The sequence below is a fragment of the Mugil cephalus genome, chromosome 5, assembly GCF_022458985.1.
Source record: "Mugil cephalus isolate CIBA_MC_2020 chromosome 5, CIBA_Mcephalus_1.1, whole genome shotgun sequence".
Classification (NCBI taxonomy): Eukaryota; Metazoa; Chordata; class Actinopteri; order Mugiliformes; family Mugilidae; genus Mugil; species Mugil cephalus.
The window spans coordinates 26037426-26050014 of NC_061774.1; the positions used below are offsets into that span (position 1 = coordinate 26037426).

General features: G+C 42.2%; 1 long non-coding RNA gene across 2 annotated transcripts; it reads left to right on the top strand.

The window, feature by feature from the left end:
* Positions 1-10782: 10782 nt before the first annotated feature.
* LOC125007721 lies at positions 10783-11923 on the top strand. 2 transcript variants are annotated; one of them, XR_007112772.1, is made up of 4 exons: positions 10783-10921; positions 10996-11173; positions 11255-11498; positions 11681-11923. It is a non-coding gene; the product is annotated as an uncharacterized LOC125007721 (long non-coding RNA). The 2 variants fall into 2 exon arrangements; XR_007112773.1 differs by having other exon boundaries at positions 10996-11498.
* Positions 11924-12589: the final 666 nt, after the last annotated feature.

Here is a 12589-nt window from a genome sequence, read left to right on the forward strand (position 1 = left end):
CAAAACACACAGAACTCATGCTGATTTTTTATGAAAGGCATCGTGAACAGAAACTTGAAGATGCTTCCAAACGTTTGACCTGTAGTGCTTACATTTACATATTAATGCTATTCTGTACATATTTTCTGTGGCGTCGTGTCCATGAAGAACATTTTTGCTCAGTGATGCACAGTAATCACTGAGTCGTTGTTATTGACTTATCAGTCACATTATCGATGAAGCAGATCCGACTGTAGAGACATCCCATGATCCTGTTGTGTGTTGGGATAGTTAACACACTCGTGTCCCCTCCTGTCACAACACAATCTATAACGACGGCTTTGTGCAAAACAGCCATTCGTCCTCGTCTCATGTTCTGAAGCCGACCCCTGCGTGACCTGTTTTGTCCCCGTAGGATGAAAATCACTTCTGGGAGACATGCGAGCGGGATAAAGAAAAGCTAATTTCCATCATTGACTGTAATTTCTGTTTCACTCCTTCCTGACAGCTGGATGAGAACTGAGAGGCAGAGGCCCATAAATCAATCCACTGGGGACTGTGCCTCAAGACAATACTCTCATGGCACGCTGCAGCCACAGTGCTAAATTGGTTGGATAAGGACAAAAGCACAAGGAAGATTCAATACTTCTCATGTAGCCTGGAGTCAGTCTGGAACGATGGCAGCAACACAAGCTCATGACAATAAAAAAAAAAAAAAAGAAAGAAAATCCCTTTGAGTCAACGTCCAAGAAGAGAACAAGCCTCCACATCCACATGAAGACACCTTCAGTTTAACTGCAGCAGTAACTGTTTGTGCTGGAACTGAACAGCAACAGTCAAGACTGATCGGAGGAAATTCGGGTGTTTTTAAATAGTGTCTCATTAAATGTCATTGCATTTGTTACGGTGTGAACATGTCAAAGCAACATCCACAAGAATGAATGTCAGGTCCAAAAGTTTCCCTGCAGAACACTGATCTGTTCTAAGACTAGGGATGTCGGATAATATCGGCCAGTCGATAATATCGGTTCATATCGTTATCAGTTTTACCACCGATAATGAAAACAGATAACATAATGCCCGGGTTGTGCTGCTGCGTGCTCCTCCTCCTGCTGCTGCTGCTGCTTGTGGGGTCCTGAGACATTTACCGGCACGTGATTGATGACCTCATCAAACTGCACCCGGAGCAACAGAGTGTAGTTAGTGTGGCTAACAGGTTGCTTACTACCTAAAACAAAAAACGCCTGCATATATCGGTAAACCATATCGGTTGACATCGGAATTGAAAATTAAGAATTTCAACAATATCGGCTATTGGATATCGGCGAAAAGTCAATATCGGACATCCCTACTTCAGACAGTTTAAATGTTATTTACTTCCCCTATCGGTGGTCATAATGTTGTGGCTGATCGACCCATTAGCAGCCAGGTGCTCCAGTCTCAAAGTATGATTGTGGTTGAAACTTCTTGGGGTCAAATGTTAAGACGATGCTGTAAATTGATGGTAGATTACATCTCGGTCCACCTCCCACGTTCAGACGAGGTTTTCATTCGTGTCGTGACTTTACAGGTAAACCTGGACCCACGGATTTGTCTGTCAGAGCTGAAATAGTTCAAATAGACAGCGAGCTGTCTAATGCCAGAGGCCTGAATGTAATAAGCCCACCAGTGTACCTTTTTTTTAAAAAAAAAAAAAAACTGACAGGACCAGAAGAAGGTTAAAAATAAGTCAGAAGCTCAACACCAAAGAAGCTGACCCTCAACCACACCGGGCTCTTCTCAGCTCACACAGAAAACGTCCTCACTGGGCTTTTCAGGCCTCACACAGTCGACAGTCACTGATGCGCTGTAGCTGCAGCCTCACATTTGGCCCCCGGCTCCGGGAATATTTTTGTAAAGTTGGTTGCAGGTCGATCAATCAGATCAACGCATTCCTATAGGGAACCTGATAGGAACGCTTTTCACAACTCATTACATTTTTGTATTTTTTTTTTTATATTTTTATCTGCACCCTGAGGGAAAGATGCTTCCTCCTTACCCGTTCTTTTCCACGGTATTCTCATAGAAAGACGGGGTGGGGAAAAAAAAAGCAGCTTTTCCTGGAGGCTATGTCAATTAAGGATTCAAGAAGCTACCGAGGCAGAAAGGAGAGAGTCTCGTGTCTTCAGGGGCGAGGACCACTTACTTCAGCAGCTTTCCTCACTGAGATCCCTCCTGGGTGAACGTTACCCATGAATGTCAGAGTCCCAGTTGACAGTAACACTGTTATGTATCTTCCCAGGCACAGTTACACAGGTGGAGGTGAATTTAAGATGGAATATAAAGGTCTAATTTTGGCTGCAGGCTAAGAAACAAACACAACAAGCATAAAGGTAATGTTTAATGGTTGCTGGTGCATTTTGCATAATTGCAGGAATATGAGTAAACACTTTCATTCTCAAGTTTATTGAGACTTTAGTGCATCGAAGTTTGGCCCCAGCTGAAGAATTAACAGGAGCCTCGAAATATGATCCAAGCTTCTAATATCCACAGTCAGTGCAGCTCCTTGTAATCTGAGCATCAATCTGAATAAGAAACGTTCAGATCGTTTATTAAATGTCTAAACAATTCATCACCACGGAACAGTTTTACATCTCACTGAATATTTAATAAAATTTTACTGTGAAAGATCAACAAAGATCAACTATTTCTATTAATATTACATTTAAAGTTTTTAACCATTCTGTAGCACAAGTCTTCAAGTTTTTTTTTTTTTTTAAATTATTTTCCCCCACAAATTTAAATTTCTTAAAATACACATTAACATGAACCCAACATATTTCAATAAAGGGATAAATGGAGGCAGAAGACGTTCTCTTTCCAGGAGATGTCTCAACAGTGCACAGTTTCACACAGAGCGCCACACTACACCTGTCAATCTACGTTTCCTGTACAGTAGGCCCCGCCCCTGCCGCTGCTGAGCCAATCAGAAGGCTGCATATTACACGCAGGCTCTGTCAGGTTCCCCGCAGACTGTCCGAGAGCCTCCTCAGTCCCCAGGGAAATCCAGAAGAAGAGCTCGCTCCCATCAGTGAATTACTGAGGCCAGGATGGTTTGGTGATTCACTGCTGTTTAAACCTAAAACTTGAATCTGTCAACTGTGAATTATTTATACATAAACCACTTAGTTATATTTATGATAGTTGCACGGTCACCCTACTGTTGCACATGTTTGAAATAACAAAATAAATTTTTGAACGTGTATTATTTGATTAGCTTAATATTCAATGCAAAATTCTAATGATAATAATGTATATTTATCAATAGCACTAGGCCGAGTTTAATATGGTAGGTAAGAGGTTCCTACTTAATCTCTCCATCAGTTTTGGGGCCTGAAAAACTTTGAAGACCCCTAAACTATAGAATAAAACCAAAGAAGCCAAACAACAATAAAATAATAATAATAATAATAAATGGCAGCATGTAGTATAGACACAGAACAACTACTCCCACTATTTAAAACAAAAAAAGAAAATGAAGGGGAAAAGAATTATGTGCTGGAAGAGCTTATGGTGGGTGCTGCTCTTAAGATGTGCCAGGCTGCTGTCACAGGACAAACGGCAAATAGTTTTCACATAAATGTAGGTCAGGATGTTGGATGTCATCAAATCACTGCACCACGTTTGGCCTCCGTGCGCCACTTGAAGCCGCGGGATGTGTCTTTACTGACGGATAAGAGCTCCGGTTTATTCTCTCGCAGCAGCTATGACGGCATGTCAAAGAAGCAGCTCTTGAAATACAATGACACCTGTTCCAGCGCAGGCCTCATCCAAACACGCAATTAACCGGGGTCGTCATCCACGGGCGGCGGTGTCAGCTGATAGAGCCGATCCGCCACAAATAAATTAGTCCTCGAGGCACCTCTGTCTCTCTCCCCACATCAAACGTGGCACAACTAATTGGCCACTTGAAAGGAAATGAAAAGACAATGCACGCTGAATGTTGTCTGTCAGGAAGTGAAAGCGCGTAATTGAAATGCAGAACAGGAGCCGCAGGAGAGCCATCCCTACCTGAGCACCGCCCTGGTATATTTATTAACCTTTATCACGTCAACAGATGATGAACATGAACTTCTCGGGTGACCTTTCGGCGTTGTCTGTTAACGACGTAGGAGGACGTCGGGGGCAAACGAGTTCACCGGCGGCTTTTTGAGAATGCCAGCGAGAGAAGGTCGAGGGTTGAACGTTGGAAAGTTTGAAAGTTTTCCGTCGTCTGGGAGTCGGGGTGTAGATAGATGCCACGGCAGATATCCTTCTGCAGATCGTCCCAGCTTTCTGAAATTGACGAGAGCCTCTGAGAGCGCCCCTTTCAGCGCCAGTGAAAAGAAAAGTGTGACTGATGCGCCGCTGTCTTTCACGTATCGCCGCCTCACACGCCCCGAATGACAACCCTGCCCATCAAACGACGAGCTGGAAAATGTTTCTGTCTTTCTGAGTCTTTGATGCCTGAACAGCTCCTCTGACAGCGTGATGAAACGAGTCCATCAGTGACCACTGGTTCAGCTGTTGTACTAATAACTGGATGCAAGAGATTTAAAGGAAGATGGATGTTTTTCCAAATGGCGCTTCTTTGCAATGACGTCATTGACGTCCGGAAGAAAGTTATGCACTGAATGCAGAGTCGGTCAAATTTAAGGAAAGAGAATGAGGCAGATGAGCAGACATTTACACACAGACAGAATCATTAATTCATTTTTGAGCTTTTCATCGTGATGTTGAGAGCATTGAATGTTGTTGTGTGTTGACGTAAAGTGCATGTGGGTGTTCTGCATAGGCCTGTGACTAATTGATGTAATCAGTTAGCGCACCTCGTTTTCATTAAGCGGCCGCTTCCTGACGCCTCCACCTGTTCCTGGTGATTACTTAAGTGAAACCCGCGTGCACAGTCGCTCGGGTTTATGTTACTGGGTTTTACACCAATAATCAGAATAATGAGCTCTGATAGAATAAAAATGCCTCCTCAATCAAAACAGACTGGCCTGAACTGAAGGAATTTGGAGTCAGATTAAGATGTGTTGGTGTTTTTCGATGCATCAGAGAATGGACATGGGCCTTCTGAGAGTGTCCTGTGTTGTTTGTGGGAGGCATTTAACTGAAGGGTTCTTTGTGGATCATCCCACAGACAGTTGATCAGTGTGGTAAACGCGTACATTTACATGCACATGAAATAAAAACAAATTATTGCCTTAATCCGACTTTAACTGGACAACTTAGGTGCATGGAAGCACATTACTGTGACTAAAATTGGAGTTCTCCTTATCCGATTAAGACACCCAGATAATGAGATTGGAAATCAATTTTCCCCAGCATGTATACGCCTTAATCGGACTTTAACTGGACAACACATGTGTGCATGCACCACAACCACTGTGCTTGTGTATGAAATCGGAACAAAAACATCCAAGAAAGCCAATATAGCGCCGTCTTATCTGCACCAGAAGTAGTGCACACATTATGTACGAGATTAAAAAGATGAACTATTATCCATGTTGCTGTTGTTTAAAATGCTGGTCTGTCACGTAAACAACTCCTGTTTATTTCATGATGTATAAGGCAAACCAGAAAGGGGGCCATATTAATCTGCTGAAAAGACACATATCGCCACCTAGTGTGCAGGAGGAGGAAATGTTTCTGTCAGTTCTTCTATTTTCTCTGTTGCATGTAAACTGGGACAAGGACCCCATTCAGAATTTCGAGTGTTTTAGATTAAAGATTCAAGATCACTTTAATGATCCCCACAGGGAAATTATTATTAATTAATATTTTGTCCAAGCAGTCACGAGATAAGAAAAACATTTATAAACAAGACGTAGACATAGGCATAAAGTAAAGTAGCAAAGTTCTAGGTGGAGGGCCATTTTTCATAAAAGAAGCCAAAATATTACACAGGCCCCTTCGGGGACCTTCCGCAATGAGACAACATGTATTTTAAGAGCCTTGCAACATTAATATTCCATTTTCCCCCTCAATCACATCTCCTGGCCTGTGTTTGGAGTGAGCATGCTCCGTGGGGATCAATTAAATTATGCATGGGAACAAATTGATACTCTGAGCTAAAGGTGGTCCTTATGATTAATTTCCCTCCTCTTCATTATCCTGTTATGATTTAAATGAATAATTGAAAAATTCAATAACGTCCCCCCAAAATAAGGTTCTGAGTGCAGTGTCAACCCTTCATCCTTTTTTTATGGGATGTCACGGATGAGGCAGGCTGAAGGTTTAGACGATGGCTCTGCAGTTCTTCCGTTATCTACCTCATTATTAATTCTTTCAAATCTATTTTTTTTTTTAAATTGCCACCGCCTTTGCAAGTGCGGTGGATGGAGATGCTGATCAAATGATAGAAAAGCCTTGAAAGCGTCAGTGGGGCTTCTTTTAATCAAGACTCTGTTTGTAGAGCGCAGAGTTTTTCTTTTAATCAACCTCATACAAATTTGCATTTATTCTGGGCCTGCAGAGTGAAGTTCAGTGTGACATTATTTTCCATTTAGTGATGTGACGCAGATAAGAAAAATATCTGTTATAACATGCTTCACACCAATCAGCCATAACATTATGACCACGGACAGGAGAAATCAATAACATTGACCATCTTGTGACAAGTCAGTGTCCTGCTGGGATAATTTTGGACCTGGCATTCATTCATGTGGATGTTGACTTGTAGCACCTATCTAGACCAGACCAGGCACCCCCACCCCACAGAAATGACCCACACAAAAAAAACACTATGTCCATGTCCACTCTCTGTTGAGTCACAACTCTTTTGGACGCACAAGGGAGACCTATACAATACAAGGGAGGTGGTCATAATGTTATGCCTGATTAGTGCAATGCAGGCATAGAAATAGTTATAATTAGGCTGATATATATAAGAAATAATACATTTCAACCAGAGCTTCTCAGACTGATCAGAGCATTTAGATTTTAATTTTTGTCTTTGAAATTTACCAACTGTTTCTTCCCTTCTTCTTCACACACTGTAAGAATTTGTCTGCCTACCTTCCTTCTGTCTTTTCTTTGTGAAACAAGCAAAATGTTTGAGCATAATTTTACTAAATCTTAACGTAAAACAGTAAAGTGGACTAGTTTCACACACTTCAATGTGTCGCGCTTCAAAATGATGTTGTAGTAAATCAGATCCTGTGGAGCTAAAAGGTATCACAGGCAACTCAGAGGCTGCAGAAAGGGACGGATCGATGAGAGAGGAGCTGTGGGCGTTGGCCAGCGAGGGAGTCACGAGCTGCACTGCACCAATCCATCATTTTGGGTTTCCAAATCTTCCCCCACACCCACTGCATATTGACATAGGGGATGACACACGGTCACAGGCTCCTCTGGAGCGAAAGGAATGGATTTATTTTTCCTCCCAAACACCAACACACACATGTCCTTTAAACCACTCCAGTGGTCCGGTAAATAATTTATTTACCGTCTCTCCTGCGGGAGGGAGCTCAACAGTATGTAGGCCAACATGTCTGACGGCGCCATGAAAGCGCCTCCTTCTGCTATCGCCCGTGCTAATTCTGTGCATTAAGCTTCACAGCATTAGATATTTACCAGCCCTCATTCAGCTCTGCAGTCGAGGCTTTGAAGCCGGGTCTGCTCGACGTTTTGATCTCAGAACACAGAAGCCTGCAAAAAAAAGCTGGTTGGGCAGTTCTGTTGAGCTCAGATAGCAGATCACGGGAATAAAATCACCGCTTGTGTGAAGGAGACTAAGAGAAACCAACACAAACCACGAACCGGAGAGTAGAAATTACCCTCAGGCACAAAGGACTGAACTATCTTGAAAAAATGAATGGAAAAAATGGCATTTGCAGAATTAAACTACCACAAACGTGCGTTGATTATTTTCTGTTTTTAATCACATGTGGGTTTCATTCAATAAGACTAATACAGGGATTATCCTAATGCTGTTAGAAGAGTTCAGCACCCACTAATGCCATTATCGCCATCATTATCGTCATTATAGTTGCTCTGTACTGGCGATATCATTCAAAAACTATTCAGTACAGAATGTAGTGTATTTACTTTACTTATGTGGGGATACTTTTCCTACTTTTATTCTCATCTTTTATTGGATCTTTGTTTTTCTTCTTATTATTTTTATTGTTACCAGTTGCAAGGAACTGCTGAACCACAGACGTCTCGATAAGATGCAAAACACATCGAAGAGACGAGGTTTCCCATCCAGGGCAAAACAGAAGCACTGTGCACCATAGGTGACATCCTATACTTAGAAAATTAAAAGAAAAACTGAAATAAATAAAATAAAATAAAAGATATTTGCAAATGTATAAATGTACAAGGGGAGAAAAGACTGAAGTAAACATACAATATATAGATCCCTTCGTGGTCTATGTCAATGTGACATCACAATGTTAATTGGAGGCAAAACAGAGGGAAGCTTGAGGCAAAAATTGTCACTTTCAATTTGAAAATGTCGTCTTGCTGTATTTTTGGTGCCAATAAAAGAAAAAAATGTAAACACTAACCTGAAGTTTTATCACATACCAGCCACTGCCAGCTGTAGACAACTTTGGTTTGACTTTGGGGATTAAAGGAAAGGACTGGAATTGTTGTAATATCTTTGTTGGAGAAGCTTCACTTGATAAAGACAGACCAGACTTTGTCCCCTCTGTGTCCTTTGGTCAAATCTTCCTTTCAACTTTTTAAAATAACACACACGGTCTTGGAGAGTGAGTATATCATTATATTCTCTAAAATATGCATTTTCCTCATCCTTTTTTTGCCAAAATAGTCCATTTAAATATGCTAACCACTATTTACAGGCTACATTGTTTGAGATGTTTTGCCTCCAGCTAAGTCCCGCCCCTCAAAAAACATCACATTGTTTACAAACCGTGAAGAGGGTTATACATAAGGAAGGGTAAATATGGTCCAATAATATGGAGTTATCTGTTCCAGACAGACTGGACTGAGAGAAGACCTGGATTAAGTTACTGAAAGTGTTGCCGTCTGTTTCCAAGAGGCAGCTACTTCAGGTAAATTGTTTCCTGAAAGACTGAAACAGTGTTGCTGGATATGTTGTTGGTGAACATTTAATTAAAAAACTCTGTGTGAATGTATTTGGGGACTTTCAGATACGTTAACTGATGATGATCTTTTCAACAAAACACTTACATACCAAATAATTCAATTGCAATTACATTTCCTTCAAAACATTGCACCTTTTGTCCAGAAACATACTTTCTATGGAACAGGGTTGTTTTCTGGAGAAATCATCTATCTGAGTCAAGTATTTGAGTCTTTTCTAGACAAAAAATGATAGTGGGAAAATCCAGTGCACAGTGTTTTTGGTACAAATGAAGTTTTTATGAATGTATGATAAATAAATCACATAAAAGGAAAGAGCCCACGTGCAGCGCTAGGCAAATGAAAGCAGGGAATGGAATGAATCTAATTTGGAGTGGAAACAATGCGATCACGGACAAAATTGTCTTAATGAGGGAGATTGTTTTCAGCGTATTTGATTTCACAGTTTCGCGCGGAAGCAAATTCTAAAAAATCGGATAAATCGGATGTTTTATTTTCCTCTGAGAACTCAATTTTAATTGCAAACATGTATTCTGCAAGCATGTTTTTACTCTAAAGCACGTTCCATAAAAGACAACAGATGACAGATGATTTTTTTTTTTTTTTTAGTGGTGATCCAGCCTCAGCTACATCAGGTTGAACGTGGCCTGACATGCTGCCCAGTGTCCTCTCTGGAACAGTGCAGTCCCCACATGGGTCGATGTGTCAGCTTCCTCCCTGCTGCACAGTGATAATTCTTCAATCCCCCTATGATGAGATTAAAAAAAAATAAATAAATACTTGGCAGCTGTCACACATCATCAGGGAGGGGGAACGAGACGTCTTATGGGTCCATGAGAGAAAATTAATGAGATCTTCCCAGTACGCCGTCACAGTTTTGTCACAGCTGGACTCGGAGTGGTTCAGTGCACGAGATGAGGATCCTTCACTGTAAATCTTGTTATTTGTGCATTTGTTGGGCGAACTGTGGTTCACCACATGACCATATGCTTTGGATAGTAGTGGGACAAACGAGTGCTCGGTGAAATAAGCTGCAGCACAAATTTCATGCACCTATCCTTCTTGTTATCACAGGACAGATAATACATCCAGAGCTATGGCTTATTTAGCGGACACACTCCTAAGTCTGACCATGGAGGTGTCTTTGCTGGAGGCGACTTAAAACATCTAAGGAACATGCACATGTGTGTCAGGATCTGTTCACTCCACTGGTCCTCACAGAAACCAGGGCACTGCTTCTTCTTTTTTTTATTTTTTTATTTTTTTTAATTATTTATTTGCTATAGGAGATCACTGAATGTTCAGAAAGGATCCGAAGCTGGAGAGATGCGCGGGTCATCCACTATTATCCACTGCACTGCATGCACAGAAATGAAAAATCCAATGATAATAAAGAAACTGTTTTGAAGTGATACCACTGATTTCCTTTCCGATCCGATACTGAGTAAAATTCAGGCTGGTATTCACCGATACTGATCCGATACCAATACTTTGTGCAACTACACCTAATGTGTCTGTTAAATGTAAACAACGTAGTGTATTTTAAATCACAGCTTCATAAAGAATACAAGACACCAAAGTAATATATTTATTTTAAACTATTTTAATTTAAATGCCTCACATTCTGTGTTGTGGTTTAACTCAATAGTTTAGTTACTTTCCACCGTGTTTCTACATTACCTCCAATGACTGAAGTATCGGAATGTAGCAGCATATAATTATGCGGCTGGGCGTGGCCAGGAGCCAATTATGATGGGGTCGTGGATAAAAGAGCGGCCCCTCCTACGCCTCCTCCCTCTGTCTCCCGCTGGCGTAATTTCCGGGACGTCCTGTGTGGCTGCAACAGGTAACTCCGGGGGCCGCGTACGTTTTTGCCGGTTTTGTATTTGCGGGAGCCTTAACTATTGTGCTGTGACAAAGGGGCTGTGGGTGGATTCTGGCTCCATGTGGTCTCCTTGTCTGGTGCGTATCCTCTCTCGTTGTGCTGGATCTCTCGTTATCAGTAGTTTAATGTAGTGTGGTCACAGGTAAATGCTGGTAGCGGCTCGCTGCTCTTGCCTCGTCTCACTGGTTGCATGAACAGGTGCTGTACCATAAGGTATGTAGTTCATTCTTTCTGAGTCTAACCTGTCCTGTGGGGGGAGCGATCGGGTATTTAATTTCCTTTTTGTTTAAGTAGGATCAAGTCCATCACCTCCATTGGCTCCCTTCCGTCTGCATGACTTCTGCTGCTTTGTCCTGCTTCAAGTTCCTGTCCGTCCGTGCAGCTGTTTCCCGGCTCGGGTTTGGCTGGCTCCGGCGTGCTGCGGTGCTTTGCTGCCGTCCGTCCTATTGCGCTGGTCGCCCACCTGTGGTTGGGTCGTTCGCCTTCGCCGCGGCTCGTAGCAGCCCGTTCTCGGCTGCCAGCGTCCGCTCTTTTTTTAGTGAGGGTTTCGTGACCCTTTTATCTGGTTCACACTTTCGGATTTCGTTTTTCATTCAATTCCGATTGTGTTCAATTGATGCTGGCGATTTGATTTGTATTACCAGTTTTATCATTTCATCTGGTGATATTTTAACTTTGTATCTTTGCTGATTATGTTTGGTGCTTTTCTTTTTGTTTCAGGGGCTGACGGCCTGTAGTGGTGTGGGTGATCGTAGGAGATTCTCCTGTCTGCTGTGCCGTTTCCAGGGATGTGGGTCGTTCACGGGTGTGCTCTTTTCACGTGTGTCTGGGGGAACTTTTACTTTGGGGACCCCTCCTTTCGCTTGCCCTAGCTACTTTTAGGCCGAAGCCCTTGATTAACTTTTGTTTTTGCATTTTCTTTTGTTTGGATCCTTTGTATTAATAAAATATTATTGTGACTAATTTCATGGGCCACGTCTCTTGCTTGCCGAGCAACGGACCTGTATTGTGTAAAACCGAAGATCTGGTAATAGTAATGTCCTTAGGGTGAGTACCTGAGGTGGCGTTGTCTGGCAACAAGTATACTGATTTCAGTGTAAAATAACTAAGTACAATTTATTGGCCCTACCGCCCCGCCACACTTGGCGTTGTCGGCAGGATTGCTCTTAAAGGCAGAGACGTGTGTTCCTGGTTGGTCTTTCTTTTTTTTGTAGATGCTCTGATTACTTTATTTTTATTTATTTATTTATTTTTTTCTCTTGCAGGCACATTGAAGCAAACTAAAGGACAAAGCAGCAGTGGTCTTCATTGGAGTTCATGGAGGTCTGGTGAGATTGCTTCCTGACTATAGGTTCAATTTATATGGTGCTAGTGTAGATAAGTGCTCTTCCCATTGTAATTTTGCTGCAGTCATGGGGGAAGAACAGGACCTCAGAGAGTTAGTCGCACAGCTACAAGCAGAAAATGAGCGCCTGAGACAGGAACGTGCTGGCCCTAGTTCATTACCATCAACCTCCTCCGCGTCCTTTATGGCCCCTTCCACTTCTGGTGCCCCTGTGGCAGAGAGACTGGTGTTTGTACCCCGTGATAGAAAGTGTCCCACCTTCCGGGGTAACACGGGCATAGGTT